This window comes from Nanorana parkeri, unplaced genomic scaffold (genome assembly GCF_000935625.1).
Source record: "Nanorana parkeri isolate BGI_ZX_2015 unplaced genomic scaffold, ASM93562v1 scaffold2357, whole genome shotgun sequence".
Taxonomy (NCBI): domain Eukaryota; kingdom Metazoa; phylum Chordata; class Amphibia; order Anura; family Dicroglossidae; genus Nanorana; species Nanorana parkeri.
The window spans coordinates 68,998-86,675 of NW_017308625.1; positions in this window are offsets into that span (position 1 = coordinate 68,998).

Consider the following 17,678-nt stretch of genomic DNA (forward strand, 5'->3'; position numbering starts at 1 on the left):
TACATATGGTAAATAATCTGCATCTGAGTAGATGTTCCAATAGAAGTCCTCATCGAGTCCTGGGACAGCGATGGAAGAGGTGGGAGGCGCTGCCGGAGAAGATGTGACGATTGGGCACCGAGGCAGCGATGGAGGCTGGGTTTCCCGTGCCAGGTAAGAGAACTGTGCTGGCAGGGCCCGGCATAGATTCTGCACAGCCCACCAAAGAGTCTCAGGTGAGCTGTGGGGGGCTCTGCAGGGTCTCAGGGGGCCGTGCAGGATCTGAGGTGGGCTTTGCCCACCACAGACCTCGCGGAGCCCACCACAGATCCTGCAGAGCCCACCTGAGACCACAGCTTTCTTGCTACGCTAATAGCGGAACATGTCAAAAGCTGGATACAGCGTGTGCACTGTATCCAACGACTGACAGGTTACGCAAAAAGTATTAAACAGGAAGGGTTGGGGTAAATTTAGGGGGGGCGCCCGAGTTTTGCCTTGCCTAGGGCAGCCCCAAACCAGAATACTCCTCTGTGCTTGCTGGCACTTCCTGTCCCACGATGCCTGCATGCAGGTGCACGCTGCATGCCTTGTGTCTCTCCTCATCTCCCTGCCGAAAATCTGAAGTGCGCATGCACCCGCCCGAAGAGGCTTTGCTGCTGCCCGAGATTTTTCAGATTTTCGGACGGGAGTGAGCAGCGAAAACACAGGTAAGTTTAAACCTCTTGTAAAATGTTCTTTTTTTTGTAAAGGTTTTTGCTTATATCTACTGCTTGCTAGCAGTAGATATAGGCAAAAAAAGCTGAGGGTTTAATAACCCTCTAAGTCTAAGGATTTGAGCAACATGGACGAAGGCAAAATTGTGAGGGCTAGATGACTGGGTTTGGGCAACTCAGAAACTGCAGCTCTTGTGGGATGTTCCCAGTCTGTGGTGCTCAGGACCTACCAAAAGTGATCTACGGAAGGAAAATCGGTGAACCAGCAACAGGGTCATGAGCGACCAAGGCTCATTGTTGCACGTGGGGAGCAAAGGCTGGTCCAATCCAATAGAAGAGCTACTGTAACGCATATTGCTGAAAATGTTAATGCTGGTTCTGTTACAAAGGTGTCTGAACACACAGTGCATCATTGTTTATAGGGTATGGGGCTGCTTAGCCGCAGACTGGTCAGGGTGCCCCATGGTGACCCGTGTCCACTGCCAAAAGTGCCTACAATGGGTACGTGAGCATTAGAACTGGACCATAGAGCAATGGACGAAGGTGGCCTGGTCTGATAAAATCATATTTTCTTTTACATCATGTGGGTGCATGTGTCGCTTACCTGGGGAGGAGATAGCACCAGGATGCATTATGGGCAGAAGGCAAGTGGACAGAGGCAGTGTGGTGCTTTGGGCAATGTTCTGCTGGGAAAGCTTGGGTCCTGCCATTCACGTGAATGTTACTTTGACACATACTACCTATCTAAACATTGTTGCTGACCAAGTACACCCCTTCATGGAAACGCTATTCCCTGATGGCTGTGATCTTGTTCTGCAGGATAATGCACCCTGCCACACTGCAAAAATGGTTCAAGAATGGTTTGAGGAACACAACGAGTTTGAGGTGTTGACTTGGTATCCAAATTCTCCAGATCTAATTCCAATTGAGCATCTGTAGGATGTGCTGGAAAAACAAGTTCGATCCATGGAAGCCCCACATCGCAACTTGCAGGACTGAAAGGATCTCCTAATGATGACTTGTTGCTTGAAACCACAGAATACCTTCAGAAGTCTTTGTGGAGTCTATGCCTCGATGGGTCAGGGCTATTAGGGGTACCTACTCAATATAAGTGACATAGTTACCAGGGGGGTGCCTCCCACCCGGGTGATGCCAAAAGGGCTGACAGTCATTTTGGTGTTACCCTCTCTTAAAAGTCAGGCATGAGAGAGGAACCGGCGGAATACCTTATCCCGCCAGGTGAACATCCCCCTCCTCTCCCTGCTGGCATCCATCACTAAGATGGTCGCCGGCAGGTAATAGCACATGGCGTCATCATGCTTGTGCGCGATGACATCACGGTGGAGTGTCACCCTGTTCCCGCTCGGGTGACACCCTGCCTTGGGATGCCCCTGTAGTTACATAGTATTTGAGGTTGAATAATGACACAGGTCCATCGAGTTCAGTTGGTCTTAATGGTATGGCTGATCTACAGTATATATATTTTATGACGTTTGCAATCTTGTTAATCCTTTAAAAACTACATAGAATATAGGACTAGCTTGTGTGTGCTTGTTAGTTGACTATGCAGCAACCATAAAAGAAAACGCTTTTTTATACCTCCCTTTTTTTTTTTTTTGTTTTTTGCAAGATTACCATTCAGCCCCACAGCATCCCAGGACATGTCTCTGTGCCTTATCCTTGGTTCAGCATGAAATTGTACCTAGAAATATTGACCTCATCCATATGACTCAGCACTGTCACACGAAACAACCTCCCCATCTTCAGGTCAGCATCACTATAGCCCTGTTTTGCCTCTGCACCTCCCTGGGATTGTAGACAGCATGGCAAAAAGAACAATAAAGACATAGACAACCATGAATGGATAAAAATGTTGGCTGCGGCTCTTTATTACTAGTTTAAATAAATAATTTATTAAAATATATAAATATACCAGAACATAAATAATAAAATAATCACCCACAACTGATAATATATACAACCAATCCAGCCCAGTTACTACGATTCGGGCCGTAAACACCAGTAATGTCATAAAAACATAACTGTCCCCCTTTAAAATTTAAAGGTGACCAACCACATAATAATGGCCACAGCGGGCGGGAGGAAGGTGCTCTTTGCCAACTGGCAACCTAGATAGGTAGAAGCCCCTTTTATATAGACTCCTTAACCCTTCCAGAAACTTCCAAAGAGGTCAGCTGATCACTTTCTAGAAACTTCCAAGGTATCAGCTGATCGACTTCATTCCTCACAATGTACAGCTGAAACAGCGGGCAGAAAAAGGGAGGTCAAGAAACAGCCATCTGACACAATCCCAAAAGTGGTGGGGGGCCTTAAGAAAGGTTCCCCCCTTTCTATTCATGGGATTGTGAGCAGCATGACAAAGAACAATAAAGACACAGACAACTATGAATGGTACAAATTTTGGCCATGGCCCTTTTTACTGGATTAAATAATTTATTAGAATATATAGATATACTAGAACATAATAAAATATCCACCAACAAACTTATAATACAGTATACACAACCAATCCAGCCCAGTCACTATGACATGGGCCGTAAACACCAATAATGTCATAAAAACATAACTGGCCCACAAGCCAGGCTTGTTAATAAACAAGATTGGCCCAACCCCCCGGACCGTGGCTGTTTCAACAGCTGTCTGAAAGTCATTGTTCAAGATTAGGGATGGGCTCGATGTTCAAGTCGAGCAACAGTTCGACTCGAACATCAGCAGTCAAGTGCAAGAATTTACCCAACCACAGCACAGAGAACTGTGAGAGCCATGATTGGGCAAAGTCATGATGACTTTGCCCGATCATGGCTCACACGGCCAAGTCCTGTCAGGTTTTAGACAAATGTAAACAGTTGGGCGGAGCTAGCCACCAATTGTTTATATTTTGCCGGCATCTGTCAGAATGCCATTCTGTGGCAGGAGTTCGTCGCGAGCGGACGGGTCGGCGAGCTTTGTGGTTTAAAAAAAAAAATATTATTTCTATTTATTTTATTTCGTCGAGTCATCGTCGTCGTGATTGACCCTGGATTACGTCGGTGGATCCATTTTTTGGTTTGTTTGTTTGTTACAATAAAGGACTTGTCAAAATCTTTTGTTGTGTTTTTATTTCAATTAAAGGATTTTCCCTAAAAGTCTGGACTTTATATTTATCTTTTATGTAACCCTTAAGGGAATGGGCAGGGGTACAGGTACCCCTTACTCATTCACAAAGGAGGGGGCACATCTGGGTGCCCCTTTATAAAAGGGGTACCCCAATGTGAATAAGCCCCCTCCTACCTGCATCCCCACAACCAACGCCCCAGGGTTTGTGGGGAAGAGGCCCTTGTCCCCATTGGCACAGGGGCGACTCTGGAAAAGCACACTCTGTGCCGAGGGCATGTGGCCTGGTATGGGTGGGGGGCGCTCGTCAGGCCTGTGCTCGGATCAAGGGTCTGGCTGGGAATTTTAGCCAAAAGTGTGGACCCTCCTAACATTCCAACCAGACCTAGAGTGTCTGGTATTGTTTGGGAGGAACCCCACTGTAAGGCATAGCCGGAAGTTCGCGCGCTACTGCGCATGCGCGAGTTCCAGAGTTCAATTGCTCTGTTAATTCTTTTCCCAACAGTCAAGGGACTGCGAAAAGAATGAGAAGAGAAACAAATGTGATTTAAATCTAAAAACTTTAAACACGGATTCCGGCTTGGGCATGCAGGAGTGAGGACGTGCCTGTGAGAGCTCCCGTCCCGGCCGCTAACAAATCCGCTGACATCCGAGCAGCTATGCACCGCAGAGGATCACAACATAAGCAGGGGAAGAAGAGACACTCACCCCAACTCCCGCGGACACCGAGGACTCGCAAAGGCGCCATCGACGCCTTCTTCACAGATCGCGGCAGTGAGGACAGGGCCGCATCCAAGATGGCGCCGGACCACGAGGATGCGGACCGGCCAGCCTGTGACTATCGCGCTGGGCCCTCGTCCCCGGCCGGGGTAAGCGACGCTACGGCGGGGAGCTCCCCGGGCACACATCGGCCACAGAGCCCGGCTGCTGACATGCTGGCAGGGGATGGAGACCTTAATTTAAACACTTGTGGAAAACACTGTTAAATTGATATTTAGTTAAAGGGGACCATTTTCAAGGATAAAAAAGAAGCCACGCATAAAGGCCTAACCCCAAGAAACTTTTAACAATAAAATTGGGACAAACATTCAACCCTGGAAACTTGTTGAGATAAATCCATTTCCTCCTACCGATATGATCGGTTTTAGATTTTTTTAAAATAAAAATACTAACTCTTCTTCCAAGACAACTTGATCCCACAATAGGCAAGACTTACCTTCCTTATTTCCAGCAAAAATCTCTGATATACGTAAAGCTGCAAAAACTGAGAAAAACAAACAGAATGTAGAGCACAACAAAGTTTCAGAAGAGTATCAATAGTAATAGCTTTCCTATCATGTTTCTTAAAATTAACTCTTTCTAACTTTTTTAACGCTTGATTCACTAAAGACACTGCTCCAAGCAGGAAGGTTTTGCAACTTAAAATGGAAAAATAAACCAGCCAGTGTTTTATTATTGTAGAACGACCTTCCGACATAAGCTGGTTCAAAAAAGATAAAATGAATTGTTCAGAAAAAGCAGAATGAGCTGATTTGAATGAATTTAAGAATGATAGCCACAGAAACCACGCTGAAGGGTATGCTGTCAGCATGGAAGTTGCAATGGATCTTTTAGGGCTAGTTCACACCATATGCAATTGTGATGCAGTCCGTTAATTTGACTGCTGCAGTCACAATACATCACAATGCTTTCCTATGGTCTTTCTTGTGCTTTATTCACACTGCAATGGTATGAATTAGGCACAAGGAAAGCATTGTGATGTATTTTGACTGAGAAAGAGAATCTGCAATCTCGTTGCTTCTGCCAGATACATGACGAGCTTTAATCCAGATATTTAAACATTTAAAAACTAAAGAAGAGAAACAACTGGAGGGGATTTTTTAGATAATAAACAATTTATAGCAATAAAAACACTTATTATCTGTGCTAAATAAAATCCTTCTATTTCTAAAGCTAAAACTCCAACTTTCTATTGCTACTAAAAAAAGGAAACAAATCCAATAAAACTATATTCTTTTTTTTTTTAAAAAAACCTTAGTATCCCAACTAGGATGCCAGGTACTTGCTCACCAATGAGATTTCCAAACTGCAGCGAAACCCACAGAAACTGTGGGATCCGTAAAAAGACAAAATTCTTGATCTGTGATAAACTCCTGCTGAAAAATGGATCTAACTTTTGAAATTGTCTGAAACATTTTTTTCAAATAAACATATCCTCTCTCATATTATTATTTATTTGGGTATGAGAAGGAGATTTGAGATCTGTAATCGCTAGTACAGCCCACTAGAAGAACTCTGGTGGCAAAAGTCAATAAACCGAGAAGCAATTACATCTCCTTTAAAGTAAGCTTTTTTAAAAATTATGGTAAATAGAATACATTTGAGTTTTTTTGAAGTTTTTTCGAAAGGAAGCCTAAATTCCATTCTGGATGTATACATAGTTATACATAGTATTTGAGGTTGAATAAAGACATTAGTCCATCAAGTCCAACCTATTAGGATCTCATTCTAGGAGTACCTGTACCCCTGTATATTACGGTCCCTTAAGAAATCGTCCAAAAGTTTCTTGAACAATTCCACATTATTTGCTGAAATCACCGCCTGTGGCAGTGAGTTCCAGACCCTAACTGATCTTACTGTGAAGAACCCCCTTCGCCCCTTGTGCTGGAATTTTTTTTCCACCAATTTTAGGTGATGGCCTCTAGTTTTTGTAATGGAGTTAATTTTAAACAGTTTATCGCTAATGTTGCTACCACCATTGAACATTTTGTACATGGAGATCATATCCCCCCTTAATCTCCTCACCTCCAATGTGAACATGTTTAAATTTAGTAGCCTTGTCTCGTAGCTCTGGTCCTCCATACCCCTAATTAGTTTGGTTGCACTCCGCTGGACTTTTTCCAACTCAAGGACATCTTTTCTTAGTACTGGTGACCAGAACTGGACCGCGTACTCCAGATGAGGTTGAACCAATGATCTATAAAGTGGCAAAATTATAGACTTGTCTCTGCAATACATCCCCTTTTTAATACAGGACAAAACCCTGCTAGCTTTGTTTACAGCAGCCTGGCACTGCAAGCTACCTTTCAGTTTGTGGTCTACAATGACCCCCAAATCCTTCTCCATTTCTGACTTCCCTAGCGGCATACCCATAATTGTATAACCCATTTGTTTATTTTTATGTCCAAAGTGCATGACTTGGCATTTATCAACATTAAACCTCATCTGCCACATTAATGCCCACTCCCCTATTTTATACAGGTCCTCCTGTAATGTTATAATGTCTAAGTCCGTGTCGATTACCCTCCCAATTTTGGTGTCATCCGCAAACACGGATATATCGCTGTTAACACCCTCCCCGATGTCATTAATAAATAAGTTGAACAATACGGGACCCAGCACAGAACCCTGTGGCACACCACTCATTACACTAGCCCAGGGTATGGGGTATCAATATTTATACCTAAAAATCCAGGGAAATGCTCAGAACTGTTTTATCATGTGCTAAAGAAATACTGAAATCACTGAATACATCAGTGCAGCAGCAAAGAAATAGTTAACAAAACTTACCAATCAGGTAAAGTGCAACCAATAAATACTAGAGATGCCCCACCCACTTCCTCTTTTCTTTGCTGTTTATCAAGAATAATCCGACAAATGCCTGGATTAGCTGGGCCTATAAAAAGAAAATCATCCAAATAGTGGATAACATAACAAAAAGCGTCTTTTATTCTAGCTACCGACTCTACAAATGTAGAAAAGGCGTCAAAATAACTGCAGGATAAGGAGGAACCCATTGGGAGGTGCCTGTCAAAGAAAAATGAATTATCAAAATAAAAACCGAGAGAATTAAACGAGAGGGGGTTAATTGGTAAAAGCCTGAAAGCAGATTTAATATCTGCCTTAGCTAGAAATGCATTGACACCCAAACTCCTAACTGTATCCACTGCTTCTTCAAGGATACATAACTACTACTACTACTACTACTATATTTGATCATTTAAAGAATTACCTTGAGGAAAAGACAAATGGTAAATAAGTCTGTAAGTACCTTTTTCTTTTTTTAGGAATGATACCTAAGGAAGAGATCCTAAAATTCTGAAAAGGAGGGGTACTGAAAGGGCCTGCTACCCAGCCTTCTTTAATTTCCTTAAAACATTTTTTCTTTGACTAGATCACAAAGATTTGTTTACTGATGGTAAACTATTAACTAAAGTACAACCAGAGCCCCTAAAAGCTGTCAGCACAAAACCTTCATCAAAACCTTTAAACAGAAGAAACTGCTTCTGCTTGTCTGTGTACTAAAGTAACCAAGGAACTTTTTTCTGCAGTTTCACCAGGGTGCACGCCTTTTGGAATAAATTCCCTAAGTTGATTGCTTTTTAACCCCTTCATGACTGAGGCCTTTTTTTTTAGTTTTCTTTAACCCATGTTATAATCCACATTTTAGGCCTTTTAATTACTTCAAACCCCCAAACATTATATATTTTCTGAAAGCCAAGACCCTGTAGGATATAACTAACAGTGGCTGTCATTAAAGGCTAAACAAATGCCTTTTCTATAGCCTGTGGTAGCAGTCGACTGCTTAAAGGAGAACTATGGGGTCAGTGCTTTTCCCCATAGTTCTCCTAAGGGTAACGGGGGGACACAAACTAGCGTCCTCCCATCACCCAAAGCTCAGTATACCGCGAGCCGCAGCCGGGACGGATCTCAACATTACTGTCGAGATCCACCCAGCTGCCCGAGTGACAGCTGGTTCTGCCTCTCTAGATACAGAGCCAGCTGTACCCGCCCCCTCAACGTCCGTTCCTCCAGTCAGCGCTGGAGGATCCGAGAGATGAGGGGGTAATCCCTGCAGGGAGCAGTGAGTGACAGTCACGGCTCTCTGCAGTGACAGGATCAAGAAGTGAGCGAGCGACGGTATGTGTTCGCTCACTTCCCGATCTATTGAGCCGACCTGTGACAGTTTCATTGTCACAGGTCGGGTCGAACTATGTGGCTGAGTGATTTTCTTTAACCACCCCCAAAATTCTTATAAGCTTCTAAAATTTTGTCAATATGTTGGAACAAACCCATGCTTTTTTTCTGGGAATTTCTCACAAATTACACTAGAATAAATGCAAAATACCTGTAACCAATTGTTGTTCTGGCACCAGGCCGCCTTCAATCCTCTTTAGCTCTATCATCCTTCTTATCATGCCTAGAAATAAATTCTTTTGAGGAAGGAAGAAGGGATAATAATTCAAAATGTTTTCCTTGACAGTAGCAGAAAGGTGAAAACCTGAAGGTTACAACTCTCAAGGCATGTATTCTTTTAATACAAATTTCAGGAACATTCTAATTATGTAAAGCAGATTATGCTGTAGGCAACCCGCCACTCCTTAAAATGGAATCAGGAGAAACCTCAGCATCATGACAAGAGTTCGTCGCCATAGGCAACGAGCAAACGACAGCCGCAGAATTAGCATTAACAGCAGGTAAACTAGAATTAACTTTAAAATTGTTAACAAGATTAGGTAAAGAAACAGTTACATCACTTAACAGCTTTAATTGAATAGATTCACCACCTGAAGTCAGATCCAGCTGACCTGACGGCTGAGAGCATATTACAGAGATAGGATGAACTTCCTGCTCTTGATCAGTCTGGATACCAGGAGACTCCTCTCTTCTTCTGCATTTGGAGACCACAGAGCTTCTGCTATTACAGGACCCAGATGGCTTGCTGGCGTCCCGCTCTCTGCTATAAACTGTCACCAGAGGCTGAGGTGACAGCGCAGCTGGTTGTTCAGGCAACTGTTCCGGCTCAATGATCGGCAGCCCAGCTACTGGGACCTACCTGTCTTCGGCTCTGCTCTGCCTAGTACCGTCTCAGCTGCTGCTCCTCCTCTTGGCTCTGGTGGTGCTCGTTGTCTGAGGAGAGAAGCGGTAGGCACTCGCCGAGTGCTCGTTTCTGCTTTCTACGCCTCTTGGCAGCGCAGACACCTGTCACTCTACTTCCTGCCACTCCCGGCTGGAGACTCTGAGAATCTTCTGCCAACACCTCCTATTCCTGTTGATGCTGCTCCGCTGGGCCACGCTCCTTCCTCTTCTCACAGCGGTCCTCCACAGGCTCCCGGTGCGAAACCGCAGAAGAAGGCTGAGTTCCAGCGGCGGCTTGATCCGACGACCAAGGTAGGGAAAGGCATTCTCTGTGCCATTCTTCTTCCCCTTCTTCTCTGGCTCTTTCCAGTAATTGGCGGGCGAGGGTCTTCATGTCGGCTTAGAGACCTCTGGGAGCTCAGGTATTATAGCTCAGTATTATAGCTCTAGAGCTCACGGAAGGTGCTCTTTGCCAACTGGCAACCTAGATAGGTAGAAGACCCTTTATACAGACCCCTTAACCCTTCCAGAAACTTCCAAAGAGGTCAGCTGATCACTTTCTAGAAACCTCCAAGGGGTCAGCTGATCGACCTCATCCCTCACAATGTACAGCTGAAACAGCTGGCAGAAAAAGGGGGGTCAGGAAACAGCCAGCTGACACAATCCCATGAGGGGCAGGGGGCCTTAAGACAGGTTCCCCCCTTTCCATTTACTCCTGGCTCAGTGGTCCGTATCTTAAAATGTAATTGCACAGAAAAGCAGCAGGTTGTCCCTGGAACATATCACTTATGAGCTCTCCCAGGGCCACTTGATGATATAACATCTGAATCCTGCTGAAGAGAAGCCATACAACAGCACTGTGCAATAAGGCCAAAGTAACCCATAGCAACCAGAAGTTTATTATCTTACACAATGAGGCAGTTATTTTTACTGGTCTGCATATTTCTGTTGCCAATCCTAATGTTAATTGAATAAACTTGAAACTGCATCAAGATAAACGTAACTTGTCAGAGATGCTGTAGCACTTGTTGGTTGCCATAGCGATATTCCTGCAAAGGAAAAGCTGAAGGACTGTAACAAATTCTGGCAGGGAAGCAACAATTATCCACAAATAAATACATAAAGAAATGGAAAATGTTTATTTGCCTTAAAGTGGAACTGTAGAGCTAAAGCGCAACAAAACTCTTCAAACAGGAACTTGACCCCTACCTCCTCTTACCCATTATGCTGGACTCTCACGAGAACACATACCCATCTGTCCAGCAAATCCAGAATTCTTCTGCTGTCACAGCCCAGGTTCTGCGCCACCTTCTTCTGTGATGTCATTGGGAGCAAGCTGTCTCTTTGGGTCCAACAGCCAGCACTTGATGTTAAGCGGCCAGGTCTCCTGTGGGTCACCTGGGGTATATGTAGTGCATATCTCAGGAGCCTGCAGGAGCAGGAAAATGTATTCTTGCCTGGGCGAGAATGGGGTCTGGCTGGCCAAATAAAAAAAATTAACAACCCCTTCCCCTCCATTTTATATTGATCTGGATACTCATATCGCCTCAAACCAGGGGCGGACTGGACCGGGGAGCAGGGTGGCAATTGCCCCCGGGCCTCTCTAGTGCCTTTTAAAAATGGCCTCTCCCAGCACTGCTGCAGCGACAATCATTTATATCAGGTCTCCCCTCTCGGTCGCACTGCTCCTACATCAGCCGAGGAGGTGAAGAAGAAGCTGTACAGCTGCCTTTGACATGCCTGCGTTATTGATCAGGCTCCTTCGTGGCAATGGCAGCTCCCTCTGTCCACTTCTGCTGCTATAGGCTGGGAGGGACACTGCACACCTACTATTGGCTGGCTGTGTAGCGCTGCGCGGGACCTAAAGGGAGGACACTACGAGACTGCTGCTGGAGGAATCACCTTAAAACGTGCAGGCAACCTCGCTGCTCCCCCCTACCATCACCACCAGGAGAGGAAGAAGGCACAGCACCTGAATCAAGAAAGTAAAAGAGTCACTGTAAGTCCATATTCTTTCTGTGTGACCTCTGCATTACACCGCTGACCTCGGCACTGCGTTACATACTGACCTCTACATTACACTGCTGACCTCTGCATTGCGCTACATACTACATATTCGCAAATGGAAGGAATACAAAATAACCATCAATTGCCCTCGGTCTGGAGCTCCATGCAATGTTTTGCCTCATGGGGTAAGGTTGACCATGAGAAAAGTGAGGAATCAGCCCAGAACTACATGGAAGGAGTTTGTGAATGATCTCAATGCAGTTGGGACCACAGTCACCAAACAAACCATTGGTAACACAAGACACTGCCATGGATTGAGATCCTGCAGCGCCCGTAAGGTCCCCTCCTCAAGAAGGCACATGTACAGGCCCGTCTGAAGTTTGCCAGTGAATATCTAAATGATTCAAAGAAGGATTGGGAGAAAGTGCTGCGGTCAGATGAGACCAAAATTGAGCTCTTTGACATTAACTCGACAGGCCTTGTTTGGAGGATGAAAAATGCTGACTATGGAACATCATCCCTACAGTCAAGCATGGAGGTGAAACATTATGCTTTGGGGCTGTTTCTCTGCTAAAGGTACATGCCGACTTTGCCGCATTGAGGGGCCAATGGATGGGATCATGTATTGTAAAATCTTGGATGAGAACCTCCTTCCCTCAGCCAGAACACTAAAGATGGGTCGTGGATGGGTCTTTCAGCATGACAATGACCCAAAACATACCGCCAAGGCAACAAAGCAGTGGCTCAAGAAAAAGCACATTAAGGTCATGGAGTGGCCTAGCCAGTCTCCAGACCTTAATCCTATAGAAAATGTATGGAGGGAGCTGAAACTTCGAGTTGCCAAGCGACAGCCAAGAAACCTTAAAGATTTACAGAAGATCTGTAAAGAAGAGTGGACCAAAATCCCTCCTGTGTGCAAACCTGGTAACCAACTTCAAGAAACGTCTTACGTCTGTGCTTGCCAACAAGGGTTTCTCCACAAAGTACTAAGTCATGGTTTGCTTGGGGTTCCACTACTTATTTTACTCACCGAACTGCAACTCAATGTATAACATTTGTATCATGTGTTCTTTCTGTATTTCTGGTTGATATTCTATAATTTAAAACACACCTGTGATAAAAATATAGACGTTTCATTTCTTTGTAAGTGGGCAAACTTACCAAATCTTCAGGGGATCAAATAATTATTTTCCACACTGTAGGTCATTCCAGGCTGATCAGTGAAGATGGCCCAAGAACATGGAAGAAGACTGGGCAAATGAGTCAGAAGTGGCAGAGGAACACACAGACGCTGCATGGCTGAAGGGACTATAATGTTATCAACATCTATATTTAAATAAACCTGGATAGCCATCAGTTTATTGATAAGTCAATACAATTGGATTCTACATTCTATCATAGAAATCCTAAATGTGTGTGACCTCAGATTGGTTTCATAAACATTAAATAAAATTGTATAAAACCAGGAGCAAATTAATTGGAAAATGTTTAAAAAGCTCTAAGCAGATTGCAGATGCAATTCTGACTAGAATTTTTGCTCACTCATGATTGGATGATTGAAGTAAACAGCGCTTCACCTTATTCACTAAGCTAAGTGAACATTCCCTCTTCTAAGTGGACAGCCTCAATTCCTTTAGTAAACCAACCCCTATATCTTCAATGCCATACTAGGGTTGAGAGAATTATAGATTTTCTTACACTATAATCAACATATTGGCTCTATTTTGTGACGTGAAGACAGGGAAGGGGTAATTGGTGTAAGCATTTCCTGAATGTTGTGACAAATGTAACTGAAATAGTTTTAGAATTAAAGCTGAACCCTGGGCACAAATCTTTCATTTTAATATATTTGACAATGGCCATAGAGGATACAGATCCACTTTATGTGCACCAAACACCTTTGCAAACCCTGATATTGCCATATAAAAGTAGCAGTGGCATCATCACTGCATTGTGCATAACCTGTGCAGAGAGCAAATTGTGGGAGAGACCCACACAGTACAGGCTTCCTGCAGAAAACTACAGGAGGAGGGTGGAGTCAAGACCAGTCACCCTGCATAAAGAGAGCAGCAGTGACTGGTCTCTATTACTTTAAAATCCTGCACAGAGGCAACGTTTCATGCTAAATAGCTTTGGAAGAAATACACAAAGCACACCAAGATTCAAGTAAGAAAAAAATAGCTGGAATCTCCAAGCCATGCTAAACAACCTGGATGGAGAAATCCCCCCTGCTGGGCTATTGTGTTCTGACAGCGGTGGGTATGATGCTGTCAGCATACCCTAACTGTGACTGCAGCTGATTGACTGCAGTAACTGTTCGGTCAAGAATTTTTGGACCTGGTCACAAATATTTACTATATATGAAAAGGTTGTGGGACTCAAACTCCCAAAAATGACTCTGCTCTCCCTGGTCTGAGGTCCAATCTCTGTTGCCACTAAGGACCTCATAAGGTTCTTCCTGTTGCTGCCCCGAACAGTGATTCCCCAAGACAGTGGAGGGCAACATGACCTCCCTCTAAAAGAATGGGTCACTGAAATCACTCACTTATATCACATGGAGGAACTGACAACCTTGTTACATGGTATGCTTGAATAGTACACTTCCACTTGGAGTGTTTGGATTGCTTTTCTGAATCCAGCACAATTTTAGGGATATCTTACAGTGACACTTGCCAATCTCTGGGAATTAATTTGTAAGCACTCTCCCCCCAGAGACCACTATACCTCACCTATGTCCTCCCCATTTCTTTCTTCTTCCCCCGATGCTTATCCTGTCCTACTCCACGGTTTTCTGTTCTGTTGGAACGACATATGGATGCACTTCTTACACTTTCTACACTCACCATGAATAGCCTTGTGGCTAACCCACTGGACCCTACTTACATTTTGGTCTTGCATTAAACCTGTGTAGTGTGGATGTGCCTTTTTTCATGGACTTTGTTACTTTGTTATACTTGTGTTGTACCTATGGAGCTTTTTTTTGTACTTTGTGCATATCTGTAAATTGCCCAACAAACCTTTATTATTTAAAAAAGAAAAATGGACTTTTGTTAAATGGAGTGGTGCAGACAGGGCCACACACTGTTCAAATTCCAGCCAAGTCAGCAGGACTCATTGATGATTTGTTTATGACCAGTTTAAAGGGTGATAATCTGTACTGTAATCTTTTCAAATTGACGTTTACAAGGGATAGTATCAGAGGAAGAAAAAGAGAACAATAGGTTTGTGAATTAAGCCTTATGTCTCTTTTGCAATATAACCGTCTTCCTGCTTGCAAGTTTCTGTAGAATGTACATTCTTGTCAAGCCTCAGTGCTGGGATTAATGAACTCCCATGCGTATGTTCTGGAGTTACTTCGTTCTGGCCTCTTTTATGTTGCATGATATTAGCGCAGCTCCTAACCCCTTCGTGACTGACGACGTACAGTGTACGTCGCCAGCATCGGGGCTGTTTAAACAGACTCCCGGCGACTTTTGCCGCCGGGACTCTGTTTAAACTTGTAGAGCCGACTGTCGGCTTTACAACAGAAGCTATCCTGGCGACTTACCTGTCACCAGATCGCTTCTGTGTCCCGAAGAATAGCTCATTTCTAGTGTAAAGGTGACACTGAGGGTCTTTTGGACCCCCAGCATCACAACCCAATTCTGTGTACATTATAAAAGATGAGGTTGTGCTGAGTAAATAGATACCCAACATGCCAAGCTTAAAAATTGCATGCGCCTATAAAACTGCAATGAAATGCAGTACCTCTAATTGTCTATAGGCAATGCTTTAAAAGCTTGTACAGGTAATCAATTTAGCGTTTTCCCTGAATATTGGCCCTAGAATTATTACTTTCACTCTGGCCCACGCAACGATACCAAACATGTGTAGTGCAATTGTTGCTTTCCTACGCAGGTGCCCCCAAAGTGTGTTTACCTTAGTATGCATGCGTTCGCGGGGGCAAGTGACTTTAAAATGTTTTATTTTTGTATTTTTAAAATTATTTTTTTTGTTTATTACTTCATTGCTATCATATAGAGGGGCTCATAAGCCCCCTATGTGATAGCATATTAGCGGTTACAGGTTCTCTTTAAAATGACATTAGGGGTTTATTAGACCCCCCTAGTGTCACCTTTCCACTTCAAAGAAGCCATTCAAATGCAGATCGTGCTTGAATTACTTCCGCCTCCATTCATCGGCGAATTGATGTTCACTGATCTCTCTCCCTGCTACCTGCCGACACCTGTGGTGCCAGCCCTGGGCCTGTTGGAGAGCAGTAGAGCCCGGGAAACAATCCTGTTCACTGGCCCCTAGAAGCAATTTGGTGGCTTGTGTAAAGCCGACAGTTGGCTTTACACAAGTAAACAGAGTCCCGTTTGCTATAGCCACTGGGAGTCTGTTTAGAGGGGCCCAAAGCAAACGCCGTAAGGGATATGGCGCAGGCAGGGAAAAGGTTAAATGATATGTAAAACCTACAGCAAACATATAATATAGTGTAGATTACCAGCCCTTAGATATGGTGGTTCCATTAGTTTTCTTTTTTTCAGGCTGAGTACATTTTCTGCTAGTACAGAAAAATACCTGTTGACCTTGTCTGAATTCCATTGTCCTTGTAAGTTCCTTTGTGTTGGACCTATATCGCAAACAATGCCATCCATTTCCCAGCTATCTTCTGTAAATGCTTCCTCCCTATGTAATGGGGCTGAGGAGAGGAGGAGGTGTTTGTAGTCTAAATCAGGAGAGCAGTCCAGGGTGACAATGCTGCTCCTCAGTGAGTGAGCGTTTTTACCCTTAGACAGGAAGTGTCTATTATTGCCAGGATCACCAGGTGAAAGTGAAAAAAAGCCTGAAAAGAAATCTAATGCAGCCAGCACATCTAAGAATAATCTGCAATATATTCATTTTTAGTTTTTGGGTTTAGATGTGCTTTAATGACTTTGTGCTTTTACTTGCTGATCGCTTTAACTATCTCAAGGGTCTCCAAACTGTTGCCCCTGTGCCCCATCCGGCCTGCTGAAAGCTCATTGGACTGGCAGAGGATGCACTGGACTGTGTATCATAATATACAGAATGGAGCCAACCAGCCGTGACCCTCTCCCAGTCCCCAACACAGATTTTCCTTCCTCCGCCATGGTTGGTTGCCAGACTTCCTCTGTCCAGACCTGCTCCACTTCTTTGCTTCTCAGCCACCTGAAAGGTATGGGGGACTTTGCTGGCCACACAAGGATGTAAGGCGAGACCCTGCTGGGCACTCCTAGATGTAAGGAGGGAACTTTGTTGGACACTCTGAGATGTAAGGAGGGGACTCTGTTGAACACTCCTAGATGTAAGGAGGGGACTCAGTTGGGCACTTTTGGATGTAAGGAGGGGACTCTGATGAGCACTTCTACATGTAAGGAAGGGACTCTGCTGGTCACTCCTAGGCGTAAGGAGGCAGTGGCGTAACCAGAGTTATGGGCGCCCGAGTCAGAATTTTTTTTCACCTCCCCCCATTATATAAACATCCACTGGAACCGTACCCCCACACATGTTTTTATTTTAATTTTTTCAAATGTTTTAAATATATTATTTTTTTTTATAAACTTTTATTTTTTTTAAATTAATTTTTATTAATTAATTTTTTATTAAATATTTTTTTTTTTTACTTTACTTTTAGCTTTGGGGAAATATTAGTGGTCTAAACATACCCCTGATATTTCCCTTTTAAAATAGAAAAAGAGATTGAGAACACAGAGTCCTAAATCTCTTTTTCTGTCCTTGTTATCAATGAACAGGAATCCTTTATGAGTTTTCCTGTTCATTGATAACATGAGAATATAGTGTGTTTACTATAACTACAATTATGAATGAACAGGAGTGGATATAGATCACTCCCATTCATTCATAATTGAGGATACAGTAACCATCCACAATTATCTATCACTGAGCGATCACTGATTATTTGCTCTCGCTCTCCTCTCTGACACGCTGTCACAGGAGGCTGAGCGAGCAGTGCATGGAGGAGAGCCAAGCCTCCTGTGACAG